Source organism: Dromaius novaehollandiae, chromosome 7 (assembly GCF_036370855.1).
Source record: "Dromaius novaehollandiae isolate bDroNov1 chromosome 7, bDroNov1.hap1, whole genome shotgun sequence".
Lineage (NCBI taxonomy): Eukaryota > Metazoa > Chordata > Aves > Casuariiformes > Dromaiidae > Dromaius > Dromaius novaehollandiae.
This window is the reverse complement of record NC_088104.1, coordinates 10,976,243-10,990,344: the sequence shown is the minus strand read 5'-3', so window position 1 is coordinate 10,990,344 and position 14,102 is coordinate 10,976,243. Positions and strand designations below refer to the sequence as shown.

Genomic DNA, 14,102 nt, shown 5'->3' with positions numbered 1-14,102 from the left:
TGTTACAGAAAATGCGAAGGTGGTAAACACGCTGCCTGCTGAATTATTCTGTGTGTGCTGAGAAAGTAGCTCATGGCAGAATTGAATTATTTAATATTATTTTCCTGTGTCGTGTAGACGAAGTGTAAGCTTCGTTTTTGGATTATGATTTGTATTATGAAATGCTTATCAAGTGTTTTCCAAAGATTAGTTTAGTTTTAATTAAATAAACCTTTCTCAGGAGAAAGCTCCCAACTACTCTTCGTACCCAGAGGCTACCGTACTTGTTGTTTTTAATTATTTTTCACTGTTACCCAAACTGCTTTGGGTACTCCTGCCCAATTAAATCAAAGACATGGGCTTCTTATACACACTATGTTTAATATTTAATTTTAATTAAATTAATTAAATTGTTTATTTAATTTTATATGCATTATTGTGCATAGAACAATACAAAATTTATGATAGGAAGAATTTGTGGAAGCTTTCAAACAAGCTAATTACTGAGGTAAAAAGAGACTTCTCCTCTGTTCCTAGGGAATAGGCATTCGACCCCAAGGAGATAACAAGTAGAGAAGTTGTTTGGAGAAAATAATAAGTGGTTGCACAGCATTAAGAACTATTTGTTTTACCTTACTTTATCTTGTAACCATTCCTCGATCATATTACAATAGATTCAATGGCAGCCCTCTCCCGCAGTCGTCGCGGGCAGGTAATCTAGTATTTATCAGGGTAAATAAACCTAAAGCTGCAATATAGATGTGCTGGGAATGTTAAAAATCGACAACTCACATGCCACAGATGCGCATTTTTGGGGACACCCTGGGTCTTTCTTCTAGCAGCAGATCCCTTTCTTACGCAGGTCACCTCTGCGTGTGCCTGCTGTTTGCTAAAGGGAGTAACAAATAAACCAAAATCTATTTTTTTTTTACTAGATCTGTTTTTTTCCGGCAGATTATTTATTGTGTGATATCTTTCTTTTTTTCTGTATTTTCTTTTTTTTTCCATCCCCAATGCCTGGCACTGTATTTTTGTTCCTGCCGTATTCTGGCGCGTGGTCAGTGCGCTGGCTGGAGCAGGTCTGTGAAGGGGACGCAAGCAGGGGCTGGGGGGGCCGCGCGGCCCCACGCGCAGACCCACGGGGCTTGCTCGGACGGCGAGCGGCGTGGGGCCGCAGGCTGCGTTTTAGGCATGCAAAGAGCTGCATCCCGATGCGCCTTTTCCCTCTCTGCGTTTAAGGGGTAGAAGCTCATAGCGAAAATACAACACGCCACTTTTCCGAGGAGTGTGACAATTAAAACAAATGTAAATAAATGTATTCGCGGGGATTATTCATATAATAATTAACAACTCTTCACCCCCAAGAGCGGAACAGCTGAAAAACAATCTCTCTTGAATGTTAGAGATATTCATAGAGGAATAGTTTTATTTCAGCAGATTAAATAGTATCATAAAAGTAGCTGATGATGCAGTAAATTAAAAATCAGGCTGGGGTCGGCTTTACAGCAGGTTTTCTTAGTCTAATACAATTACCCATTAGTGGCTAAACATTAGTTTTAAATCAGTGGCAGTTGTCACAAAGAATTTGCTCTTAAAATTATTACTAAGAGAATTTAAGAAGAGAGCAGCGTTGCCAGATACACAAAGCCTGGAGAGATCTGAAAGCTGAAACACGCCCCGTAAAGCCTCATCTAGGCGGACGTTTTTCCCTGCGAGACAAATCCACTTGAATTCACGGAGACGCGGCGTCACCCCGGAGCGTTTAGAAATAAGGAAGAGAAATGCATCAGGAACCAGGGCAGGGCGAAGCCTCGTGCGGCGACACGTCGGCCCGGGCGGCTGGTCTGCCCAGGGTGCTCCGCGATCCCCCGGCTTTGCATACGATCAAGCGTCCTCAGCGGCGATCTGGAGGCAACGTTAGCCGATTACTTTCTTAAGCTGCTCTGTGCGATACATGGGAGAGTTTGAAATCTTGGCATGCTGATGGGAAAAGGTCCGGTGCCGGGGATATTGGCGGGGGCGGCTCGGTGGGGTCCCCCTGCCCTTGGCCACGGCGGGAGGCAGCGCGGCGGGTACTGGGGGCACTGGGCAGACTGGGGGTGCTGAAGTCTCTGGGGGCAGAGAAGCTCAGAAACAAGGTTCCCCACATAAATCAGGGCAGGCAATCGCGAGGAAGAAGTAGCTACATGATTTACCGAGTAAATTACTGGCTTCACTAGATTTCATTATCTTCACCAAGCTGTTCTTTATATTATAGTGCATTTATATTTTATTCGGAGATCTTTTGGGGAAGGAGAGCAGGCACGCACAGTTTTACCATTTTCTCCGATACATACAGGGTTCCTTGAGTTATTTATAAGGCAAATGATGACTTTTCCAAGCAGGGCAAGATTATTTTCCCTAGTTAGATATATGTTTTAGTAAATGTGTTAAAGGTGCCTTAACATATGTACGTGCTATCCGATGAGCTTACTGCCACAGCGGCTATTTACCCGTGGTGACATGCTGCTCTAGCATTGATGGGTGCAGGACTCCTATGGGAACAACGTCCCGGGACACCCTGCTCCCGGGCGCCCCAGCTTCCCCAGCTGGCACCAGCCAGCCCGGCGGGTACTTGGGATGTACCTGCTTTTGTAGAAGAATCTATCTTACTCATTTTTTAAAAGCAAATAAACTTTAAAACTGACTTAGAGTAGCACTTTTGGACTTAAAAATACCATCAAGGCTTCCCTTTCTGGCTCTGTACCTATCCATCTAGCAGATCATCTCCATCATAGACATTGCAGAGCATTTCATGGTGTATTTATCATCACAGCTGTTTGATGAGGTAGGGGAATTTAATTGTTCCCATTTTATAACTGTTGAGCCGAGGAATAGAGAGCTAAATGATTTGCCCAAAGTTGTACAAGGAGTCTGTGGCAGAGAAAGGAGCTGCCCTGGGGCTTCCCTGCAAGACATTATTAAGGCTCAACTTCAAAGACGGGACATTTTGATACATAAAACAACCGCGACTGCTCTAAGATGGAGTTTTGCCACTGCCTCAGCTTCAGGCCAGGGTAACGTGTGGTGGGTGAGTGTGAGTTTATTAGTCCTGGGAAAGTGGGAAAGCATCCAGGAAAGAAGTAGGGACTGATGTTAGTCTGAAACCTGGGGAAAGTGGTTGCTGCGAGGCCGTCAGAGCCTCCTGATGAACTCATTTCTGGGCTACGCAAATACTGTGGCTAGGAATATATCACATGGCGATCACTTACACGTGTGTGCACACGCATGCAGACGCGTGTGAACAAGCACACACGCTCTGTGTTTCTACGCGTATGCTGGTTCGTGTATTTAATCTATTTAACCATTTGGGGCACGTTCTTTCTATCCCCTGCAACAGATAACACTTGGCCCTATGGGCAGAAGTCTTGCACGCTGGGTTTAAGTCTAGAAGTAATTTTGTTTTGTTCACAGTGGAGTTACTAAGCTCTTGCAATAGGGGTTCGCAGAGAAGCGCTGCTGACAGCCTGCAGAGCAACGCGAAAGGTAGCGGCTGCGTTAGTGCTCACCTCTATCAGCGGTGACACTGAGCCAGAGCAGGTGGTGTCAGCACAGCTGACCGAGAAAAACCCAAACCTAGCAAAACAAACAAAGCGTCTGCATCAGCAGGCAACTTTTGTTTTTGGAGCCGTGCGCTGGAGGAATCGTGATCCCAAGCAAATTCCAAACTGGCTGAGACTCTCGTCTCCTTTCACTAATATTTATTTTATGACACATTATAACTACTGTGTGTTACTGTTGCTGTGAACCCTTGGGAAATAAAACTGGAAACTGTGCTGTGGTGAAAGCCAAGAGGCCACAACTTTATTAAACACAAACCCAATGTAGAAGGCGTGTGCCTCCGGTTGCAGGGCCTCCCTGTCCGAGGACGGGCTGAAACGCCTGCAGACCCCAAGCAGGGGCAGCGTCCTCCGCCACCGCCTCCTGCTCCTTGCAGGGATCGCCGGGGCCGCTCCGGAGGGTCGGGCTCTGCACCTGCGCTTGGCCGGCGAAAACAGCTAAAATGTCAACGTGCCAATATTAGCTCCTTGCAGGGAACTGCACCCGGACCAGCGAGAGAGCAGGGATTATTGCAGATATTGTTCTGAGGAAAGCTGCAGAGTGCATGAAAAATGAAAGGAAAATAACATTCGCCTTAAAAAAAATCTCTGGCAGTGTTGATCAGCTAAATGTTTCATTCTCAACTATTTGCCTGGCTCTTGTTCCGGGCGGCATTTCTGCTCTGGTATCACAGGGCTGTCGGGGTTCATGACGCTTGGGTGTGTGCCTCTTTGCAGACACAAATTCCCGTAAAGTGGATGCAAACAGAGAATGTTGTCTTTGAAAGAAGTGTGTACAGAGTGGGAAAATAGCCCTCATTTTGGATAAAGTAGTACAACCCAAACCCAATCAGCTCGAATAGTCTGAGTGCCAATCTCATTAAAATACTCTTCTCCTTTCCTTTTGGATCAAAACCTGCTATGATCCTTTCCTGAACAGTACTCGTTAATCTGCTGGGACCATGTTCATTTTCCATCTTGTTCTTCTACCAGCATTTTTAGGGACTGAATAATTGCTCTCTGGAAACAATTATAAACCTGGTTAACCCTTCCCTTTCCCATCTTCTCTTCCAAGTGTGTTGCCATGTCCTGATTTTAAGGGACAAATTAGTTTGGTTCCTCATTGCCTACCTAGCTGAGGGGACTGAGAGCTTTTATGGTAAAAAGAGAGAAGGGCAAGTTAATGCCTCTTTCAACTTTGTTGAAGCCAGTGGGTTTCTATGGGCTAATGACAAATTTTGGCTCCAAGTGTTTTGATAACAAACATATGTTGGTTAATAACATGTCCAATACAAACGCAGATCACACTGAATTACAAGGCATTAAAATGGAAAAATATATCCCTACGTAGGTCATTTAGCACTTTCTCGATGGAAGTGCTTGTTTAAAGCACCCAAATGTTCTTTCTCGTAATGCAGATGTCAAAAGCAAAGTTTTCAATCTGGGACTCACTCAAATCTCACCACTCCTTACGGTGACAAAGCTGTAGGTAGATATTGAGTATTGGAGGTTTTCTGGGCAGTGTTTCCTGGGGTGAAGGAAGAGGGTGGTGTCTAGAGGCTGGGGGCATACACTGAGTGTGGGAGTGATGGACATCAAAGTGACATTGGGATGGGGAAACCGGAGAGAGGAGCATGAGGCAAAACTAAGGAGCCTGCAGGGACTGGGTGGTTGCATAGGTGCGTTTTTACTGGTACTAGTTTCTAGGCTGGGTACTTGACAACTCTGTGCCGATATAGCATTAATCTACTTTTTTTTCAATCTACTTCATAACACAGTAGAGTTATGTAACTTCTCTAACACAATGGATGCTCCCTTCATAACCACTTATGGGGAAGGCTTATCTGTTCAAGAGTCTTGATTAGAAGAGGATGAGTCATAAAATTCCATTTTGAGTAAAATACATGCCCAGAAGCAGAGGATCTAAACTCCATCACTCCTTTCTTTAATTTTAACTTTAATATAGTCATATTTCTTTCATAGTTACGAGAGATCAGTCATGTGAAAGATGATTTGGTACCTGGAATCTTTGCCTGACCCGATGCTAATAATATTTTGCTAAGCGGTAACACCGTTATTCCTTTTCCTTCGCTATGGCAAAGGCATGCATTGTTTTTAAATGTGTGGCGTTAAATGTCCAAAGTGAGGAAGTATTCGCCAAAAAGCACTCTAATGTTTCTGGCTATTCAGGAGCCAGATCTTAGAAGCCAATACCCAGATCCAGTAAAGGGGGTGAGGAGTCTCAATACTAACGGACTACTGCGGGACGCTCTGGGGGTCCTGCTGTCCTAGGGCATCAAAGGGTGTTATAAAGCTGTTACTTTAGTTCTCCAATTAGCAGAATCTTGCATTGACAGTATGTTCTTTTGATACTTCGATTAAAATTTATGAAGTTCAGTAATCATCTGTTCTTGCCGCTCGTTGGAGATCCCTAATCCCTCTTCTGCAATTTTGCCCTTCTCAAAGTTTTCTGTGGTATTCAGATTATCTCTGTCTGACGAAGTGGGAGGACAGAGGGCTTGTGGAGGATGTCCAGCTCCTAATTGGACTGATGGTAGCATTAAGGGCTCTGGGAACAATACGCTGTGTTTAGGAAGGAGGCCAAGAGCGGCTGCCTTGCCCTTCACCGTAGTGTCAGCAAAGCCGTGAATAGCTGAACGGTTCAGAGCAGTTAACAACCTGGCTAATCAAGGCTGTTTGCACACAGTGACAGTTGAGCGTCTCTTACTGTGGTGATTTTTCCAATTACTGTCCTGATAAGATCATTCATGATTTTCACTTTCTTTCTGAAAGTGGAATAAGTTCTTGAGGATCAAATACAATCTTTACTAGAATTTCAGACCATATACCTTGCTAGAGGTCAGGAAATACTTGGGATGCTGAGGCTACTCTATGAATGAGATCCATATTATCCCTACCTTATCTGAGCCCTGTGTAAGCAACCTGATGGACCCACTGCTTGCCAGTGATTTCTTAAGTGAGGGCAAGATGCCATCTTCTTCTTTCAGAGAAGCAGTTCCTAAAGTCTTTGTAGAGAAACCACCTTTTCTCACCTCCTTGAATATTCTCAGCTTGAAGGAAGACTTTTGAGAAGACTGCTGCAAAATAAATTGGATTACTTTTGGTTCTGCTCCTTTTCTTATTTATACTGATATGTTAATGTGGTGGCTAGGCAGTAGGTCAACTTGATCGGTGAAACTGAGCTGTTCTTCTGTGCGGAACCCTTCTTCTGTCAACGTGACGTTTTTGGCCAGAACTGCAGAGGACAGTTCTGAGATCTAAACATCACACTGGCCACCTGACCCTTAGCTACTGCCACAATGAACACGATCAGCTAATGCCAGTGAAACGAGATGTTGGATATACAGATATGGGTTTGAGAAATGCTTGAGGGAGTTGCCAGTGAGGGTAGATCCAGGAGAGGTTGGCCAACTTTGCAGCTCAACTGAGGACTTTTACCTGTTCTCTCTTCTCGCTTAGGTGGGACTCTCCAGGGTGCCCTGACGGGGGCTGTGGTTGGCAGCAGCTGGCTGTTCTTATTATTTGTGCATGGCTAGTAGGTTGCACCCTTTCCTTTTGCCTAGAGAACTTGTCATTAATCAGACCTTGTCTTGACTACTCCTACCTTTGTCCTCTTGAAAACTGGTATTTCGTATGGGGATCAGTCTAAACTATTCAGGGTTTGTGAAGAGTCTGTGCTATGCTGGCCTATGTATTAAACAGTGTTCTCATGCAAAAAATATCTGTGCTGGCTGGTGGTGGCGGAGTTTTAAAAGCTGCAGGATGGTGGTGAGTGCTCCAGATTTTAGCTATGAGAGAGATCAGGTGTTTCAGCTTGTAGCTGAGGTAATCTGATGTACTCGGGCAAACCTCTTTAATGAGGTACAGTTGGGCAACAGGAAATCTTAACAGAACAATTCTTAACCAGGAAATGCTGGCACGAGAATTAATTTTCCCTTAGATCTGTCAGCAGCCGCCTTCAGTTGTCTGAATCTCCCCGTTCACTATGGCTTTATTACGGCTGGTCTGAGCATGGCTCAAAGAACTGTGGGACACCGGGGCGGAAGGTCTGGCCCTGCAGAAAGCGGCTGTTTGAAACCTTTGAGGAGGAGTATGTAGGGTTACGAATATCCGTGGGTACTGCCCTCAGGCTGCCTGTTAAAGGACAAACATTTTCAAAATTGGCTGCCTGAAGTCAGACTTTGAACTATTAATTATAGTTAACTATTTTATGGACTTTGTAATGACTTTTGCCTGTACGTACTGACCTTATAGAAAATGGTCTCCAATGATACATATCTTCAGAGCTGCTGAGAGTTAGTGCTCATCCTTTTTTACTTTCTTGTGTATCATTTAACTGCAACACTGCCTGATGTTATTTTTCCTTAGCCTTTATAAACAGTTATTTCAGTAGCTTTCATTTCACTTGGTCCCATGTTTGCATCATTTTCCACCATTTTTGCTAGAAGAATGAACCATCCTCCCCCCAAACTCTCTAAAGTCAGTGTATCTCGTCTAGCATAGCCTGAATTCTCTTGTACCTGGGAAATAAAGACAAATAGTATCAGTTCTTGTATATTCGTTTATGCCCCATCAAGCTAATGTCAAAGATAGGTTAAGCCTTGACCTTCTTGTTCACTTTCTGTTTTTCAGATTTCGTTTAGATTTCTTGTTTGCATAAATCCAATTATTTTACGCTTGTGAAAGAAAACAGTGGGTAGTGCTGTCAGAGTCTCACCAGTGTATTGTGAAAGAGGTCTGCATGGATCATCTTTTGGACGCAGAGAGTATTTCAGACTGTGACAGTTCAGACTTTGGCTTCTCTGCAAGATTTAGAAGATCCCAGATGTTGGTTCTGGATGCATAATAACTTATTCATAACTGCTTTATATGTCACTATTCTTCCTCATAAATATACTAATAAAACTCATTATAGAAATCAAAGCCAGCTAATACAATATATCTGACAGACAGCTGTCTCTGGTTGCATGAATTGTAATTACGTGAAGCAATATGGTCTTATTGTACCAGGATATCTTTGCTCTGAATAAAATTCTATTACTGGTGTGTAATCTTTTGACCCAGACCAGATAGGAACTTGCCCAAACACGGTCAATAAGGTATTATTATTGAGCTATGTTCACTTTGCAGAATTACAATTAGGTAAGTGGTGCTGGAAGTTGTGTCTTAAAGCAGCAGTGGCCAAAGCGATGTTGAGGGCTGAGGGGAGCCAGAAGCATTTGTCATCCAAACTGGTTTTACCACTCTAGTCTGCTTTCAGGCTATAACTTAATGCCATACACTGATTTAGATGTAGCACTTGTCAGCCAGGAATAAGACTATAAGACACAGACACTCTCGGACTTGACCCATACTTTATTGTGAATACGTGATTGAACTCTGAGCTGACAGACAGACAGAGACAGCCATTAGTATGGGAAAGAGAATTTGTTCTGCCATGTACTATTTCAAAATATCTTAAACTATACTCTGTAGTTAAAGGTTAGGACTCTCTTAGCAAGTTTCTCAAAAGTGTTTAAGGAACTGAATGATTTTTCTAAACTTGTTTTTCCCCTTTGCTTCTGTACTTTGCTAATAAAAATGAAAGCAACTATTTTTGAAACATCTCTTGGGAGTCTCTCTTCTTGACTATCTTTATTTCGAGGGATTTCACTCCTTACATCTCCAATATTCATATTAGTCAGAACAAACTGATACTGAATGCTGAAGCCACAATCCTATCATGGGTCTCCCTTTCCTTTAAATCTGAGACAAGTTAAGGCATTTGCATGACAGAGATGGAATACTGGGTCTCTACTTCGGCTCAACTACAAGGGCAACAACTAGATCAGGGCAAACTATCAGCGGATAGTTGCATTTCTTTCCCTTAAAATGCTGTGAGCCCTCTCCAAGAAGCTGTAGTTACCATTGAGCAGTGCAGACACGAAAGACCTAGAAGAAGAGTTTGTGTCCTGAAGAAATTCGGAAAGCAGCCTACAGAGAGAAAACTTTTTTTGGGAAGAAAATGAGTTTTCTTATCTGTATGCTGATCTACCAGACAAAGTGCAGCATGTCGTGTCAGACAGTCGTTCCTGCTTCTAATCTGGAGCAGATGATAAAATAACTGGGGAAGAGAGCTATTATATGAGAGGACAAGAACAAATGAGCATGCAACATCTATCCCTAGTTTACCCTGCAAGATTGTCATGTATATCAGGCAGAATCAAGAGAATCCAAAGGGCTCGTGAAATATCCAGAAATAAAGCAAAACAGGAGAAGAAAAGCCTTGTTTCTTGACTCTAAGAACAAAAATTAAAAAAAAAGGTCTCCAATCCTTGCTAGTCAAAGATGAACACAGATCAGCATTACATTTAGCAATAATGAAGGCATCATATGCACAGTGAGAAGCCTATCCCTGTATTTATAATATGTAAGGTTTGATTTAAACTATTTCTGCTTCACAAACATACTTAATATCAGCAAGAGCACTATTTACACTGATTTTTTAATTAAAGGAATTTAGTCATCTTTTATGCTTGCAGTTTTTCTGCAAGCAGATTTTTTTTCCCTTCAAATTTATTCTGTCAAAATGGTTAGACAAATTGTTTCTGCAAACATATTTGAATTAGGGATTATTTGTCAGTCGTCCATAGCAAGATATTTGCTGTAGCTAGCTGAGATTTAGGGGTATACCTAAATTATTCTTCTGGGCTCCTTCCATTGTCAGATGGAGGGAAATGGGTATCTCAGAAAGGTGCTTCATCCTATGAGGATGAGGAAGGAGTGAATTCCCTTTGGAAGTACCTCTCTCTTTCTGTTACCTATACCCTTGCAGACCTAGAGCCTAAATTTTAACTGGCTAAAGATATACGAGATATTTTGTGACCAGTAATGTCAATTCAGATACCATTTTTGGTCCTCAACAGGCTGGTTTAGTACTTATGAACTATTGCTGCTTAGGTTCCAAATAAATTTCAGCTCTTGATTAAATTGATTACAATTTTAAGGCCAAATTCACTGTTCATTAACAGTTTTATGAATACATTTTAAGAAGCATGGGTTGTGGGAAGGAAATATAATTAGTAAAACAAGTTCTAGTCTGGTTTCTAGTTTGGTGAAAGGTCTGTGAATACATTCTTATACAAGTCAGCAAGTCTGGGGAAATGTGATGCTGTCCTCGAAGGATGTGGTACACTGATGCAGTGGGAAACATTGGAAATTAAGTCTTGTAATAAGAAACTTAGATAAAGGAGATGAAATAAGCTAGGCAAACCTCAGAAAACTGACTGATGCTGCAAATGTTTATCAATACCCACCAAGCACATCTTTTCTTAAAAAAAAAAAAAAGAAAAAGAAAAAAGAAAAAAACCCCAGAAGAGTCCAGCTGGAAGCCAGTCCTGATGGAAGCAAGAGGCCTTTCAAATGGTATCCACGTTCTGGAGAAATGAGGGAATTGCTTGTCCAGCTATGTCCGACTAGCAGCGGGCTGTCGGCCAGATGTTGACAGAGGACTGAGATGAGACAGAGCACTTGCACCCCAGCGAGGCTCACTCGCCGGTGCCAGACAGCGGCGAGAGTGATCTGCTCCCATGAAAACATGTGTGCTGCCAACGCAGCACAGCGGGACCACGCCGGGGCCCGGGCTGGAGCGCTGCAGGGGTCCTGCACGGGGAGACGGCGAGGAGGAGCTCAGCCTCCTTCAGCAGCTCTGCAGCCCCCCAACACGTCATCATGTCCAAAATCTGGCGCAGGTCTGGCCTCATCCTCTGCATGAAGGATTAGAAGTTGGGCTGACAACGCTGAGACCTCAGACGTCTTTGCCAGCAACCAGAGCTTGTTTGGGCGGAGAACTTAGCTGAGCCAATGTTTCCAGAATCGCAATGGAAAGCACAGAAGAAGAGAAAGTGTTTTACATGCTTTTAAACACAGGGACTACTGATACTGTCACGTACTGCGTTTGCCTACAAACAATGCACCCAGCTGAGTAATTTATTCTCAGTGTATAATCTTTGACGGCTGAAGAGCAGAAAAGCTGTTCAATACATCTGAAAATCTTTGCAGCTACAAGGTGCAAAAGCGGTATTTAATATCTATTTTGAAACTAATAGTGGAGACACCTGATAAACTGCCAGAAGACAGGGTTTCTAACATACAAAGCTAAAATGTGAAGGACTCACAAACACTGAAGAAAGCCACTCATAGGGGAATAGAAAACGCTGTGGAGTTTGGACTCAATTTATTTTGCCCTTGTGAAGTGCAGCTGCCTGTTTGAGTTGCTTAAATATCCTGGGTCAACAGGGGTAGACCGAAAATTTCACAAGAACGGGTAGTTTTGTGCCGCTCCTCCTTCAGGTTGTATTGCAAAACATGGAGCTCCCGTGCTCCGAATTAGCCCACTGCGAGCAGGCAGGCGAAACAGCAGAGGAGCAAAGATAATGGCAAACGAGGAACCAAACTTTTTCAAGCCTCAAAATAAGCTGTGCTTAGTCGTGGTTGAAGCTTACATCAGCACCGCCAAGAGTCCTTATTCTCTTGTTCACTAACCCTGTTTGGAAACAGGGAGAGAAAGGCTTAAACTCACATAATTTAAAGAGAGCATCAATCTACTAAAAAAGTTTAATAAAACCCCACTTTCACAGTCACCTTTGCATTAGTATGATGGGCGTTGCATCAAGCATAAGACCAGGAATTTATAAAGAAATAGCTGAATAGGTTCATATTGAAAAAGACAGCTAAAATGTCTCAAATATTTAGCTACAGTATCTGCACAGACTTACAACTTGACAATACTAAACTACAAGGCCCGTTAATATAATACACAAGGGTAAAGAATGAACTCCGTAACAGGCAACCTTGGGTGACAAAGCAAAGGTCTGTTTGCAAATTAGCTCTGACAGACTGGACTGCTAGGAAAGCCAGAGTTTTGGGACATTTTCCCCCTTCAGGAAGCCAGGCTTGTGATTCTTGGGCTGCATGGGACATCAAGAGGATTGTGTCCCGGATTGAGGCGCTGGGCAGATGCCGGCCTTCCTCCGAGGACAGCGCAGTGTCGCCTCCTCCCATCCCATTCCCTTTAGTCTCACTCTGTCTTGCTTTCCTCCAGCTGTGAAAGGGCCCTGTATACAATTCCTTACCTATCCCCAGGCCGTTTGTGAGCTGAATATATCCCTGTCTGTGAAACACGTCAGGATCTCCAGTGGGAAGACGCTAGGGAATTCAAATCTGCGTTTATCTTAGGGCTATATCCTGCAGCCAGGTGGGTGCCATGGGGGCTGAACGCGGCCCAGAATGATCCTGGGTCAAAATGTCGTTGAAATGGGGGCCACCAGGAACCGTATAGCCATCTCTGAAATGAGAACATGGCAGTTAATATGTTAATAGCCTTGAACAAAAGAAAGGAAACATATAATGAAGAAATTCACCATAAACTAAGGTTAGAGCTTGAGCTCGACCCAAAGTGCCCTGAAGTAAAGAAAGGCCCACGAGAATTCAGGCAGGGGCTTACGGCAAAACAAAAGATGGCAATCATTTTGTCAGGTAAAAAACACAAATGGAGCTTTATCTCAGCAATTAGCTGTACTTCTCAAAAGAGTAAGGAGAGATGGGGTTTAAGAGTGTTGTTCTATAGCTGATAAGAAAGCTCTGAATGTACAGATGGAAATCTATGAGTTGAAGACAATTATTTTACTGCAGCGGAAACGATAAGCGAAACTTCTGTTGTGGCAGCACAGCCCAGGTGATAGACTTGGAAAAAAATATTTATAGCGCTAATGTAGACACGGCAAGCCAAGTCCTTCTGTATATGAAATCAGCTGTACAACAACATTATTAGTGTAGTGCTGGCACACACAAGCAGCAGCAGGACTTCTCTGAGCGAGGGATCATCTAATCGCATAACAGGAGACAATCTCCACCTAGAACTCATGTTAAGAACCAGTCCCACCAACATCTTCACCCACGCGTAAGCTCACGAGATGCTCTCATTGGCTTCTGTAGGAGACTATTTATGGGCAAAAAAAAAAATCAGCATGCATATAAGCACTGGTAACATCAGTTGTTACTACCAATAGATGCAAATTTTAGCTAGAACAAACAAGTGGATGATGGGAAAGAAGAAAGAGGGAATTACTATAGAAAGCAGAGAGCTGCGAAGACTACCAGTGTGCCCAGTTAATGGTATTACAACCGTTACTTTTAAAATGCATAATAAGGTATAAATAAGCTGATAAATAAAAATGACCTCGAAGGGCCACATGGGAAAGATGCACAGTCTTGATTACCTAATTACAGAAGGAATATTACAGAAATGGAAATAGTACAACAAAGTCCCATAATGACTTCGAGATTGGAGGCTCCAAAATGGTTAGTGAAACTAGGTCTGTATCCCTCGAAAAGAGAAAAGATTAAGAGGGGACCTCACTGAGCTGCAGAGAGCTCTGGGGGGAATCGCAGGGAGCAATGCTGCAGTTATTAGAGCTAATGTCAAATATGAGAACGAGGGACATGACTCCAGTGAGGTCTTGCACTGTACAAATGTAATACGTT

The 14,102-nt window shown here is 43.1% G+C and overlaps 2 long non-coding RNA genes across 3 annotated transcripts in view; both read right to left on the bottom strand.

Moving 5' to 3' along the window:
* Window positions 1-1,416: 1,416 nt before the first annotated feature.
* The window catches only part of LOC112981479 (uncharacterized), an 87,742-nt gene continuing 75,056 nt past the window's right edge, over window positions 1,417-14,102 (bottom strand). Inside the window, exon 3 of one of the 2 annotated variants that reach the window (XR_010389928.1) lies at window positions 1,417-1,884. This is a non-coding gene — a long non-coding RNA (uncharacterized LOC112981479). Of the gene's footprint in view, window positions 1,885-6,264; window positions 6,656-14,102 lie in introns of those variants that run through there. The other variant, XR_010389929.1, reaches the window with a different exon arrangement.
* LOC135328837 (uncharacterized) lies at window positions 8,916-13,168 on the bottom strand. Its single transcript, XR_010389930.1, has 2 exons — window positions 12,692-13,168; window positions 8,916-12,102 (listed from the first exon to the last, which is right to left on the bottom strand). It is a non-coding gene; the product is annotated as an uncharacterized LOC135328837 (long non-coding RNA).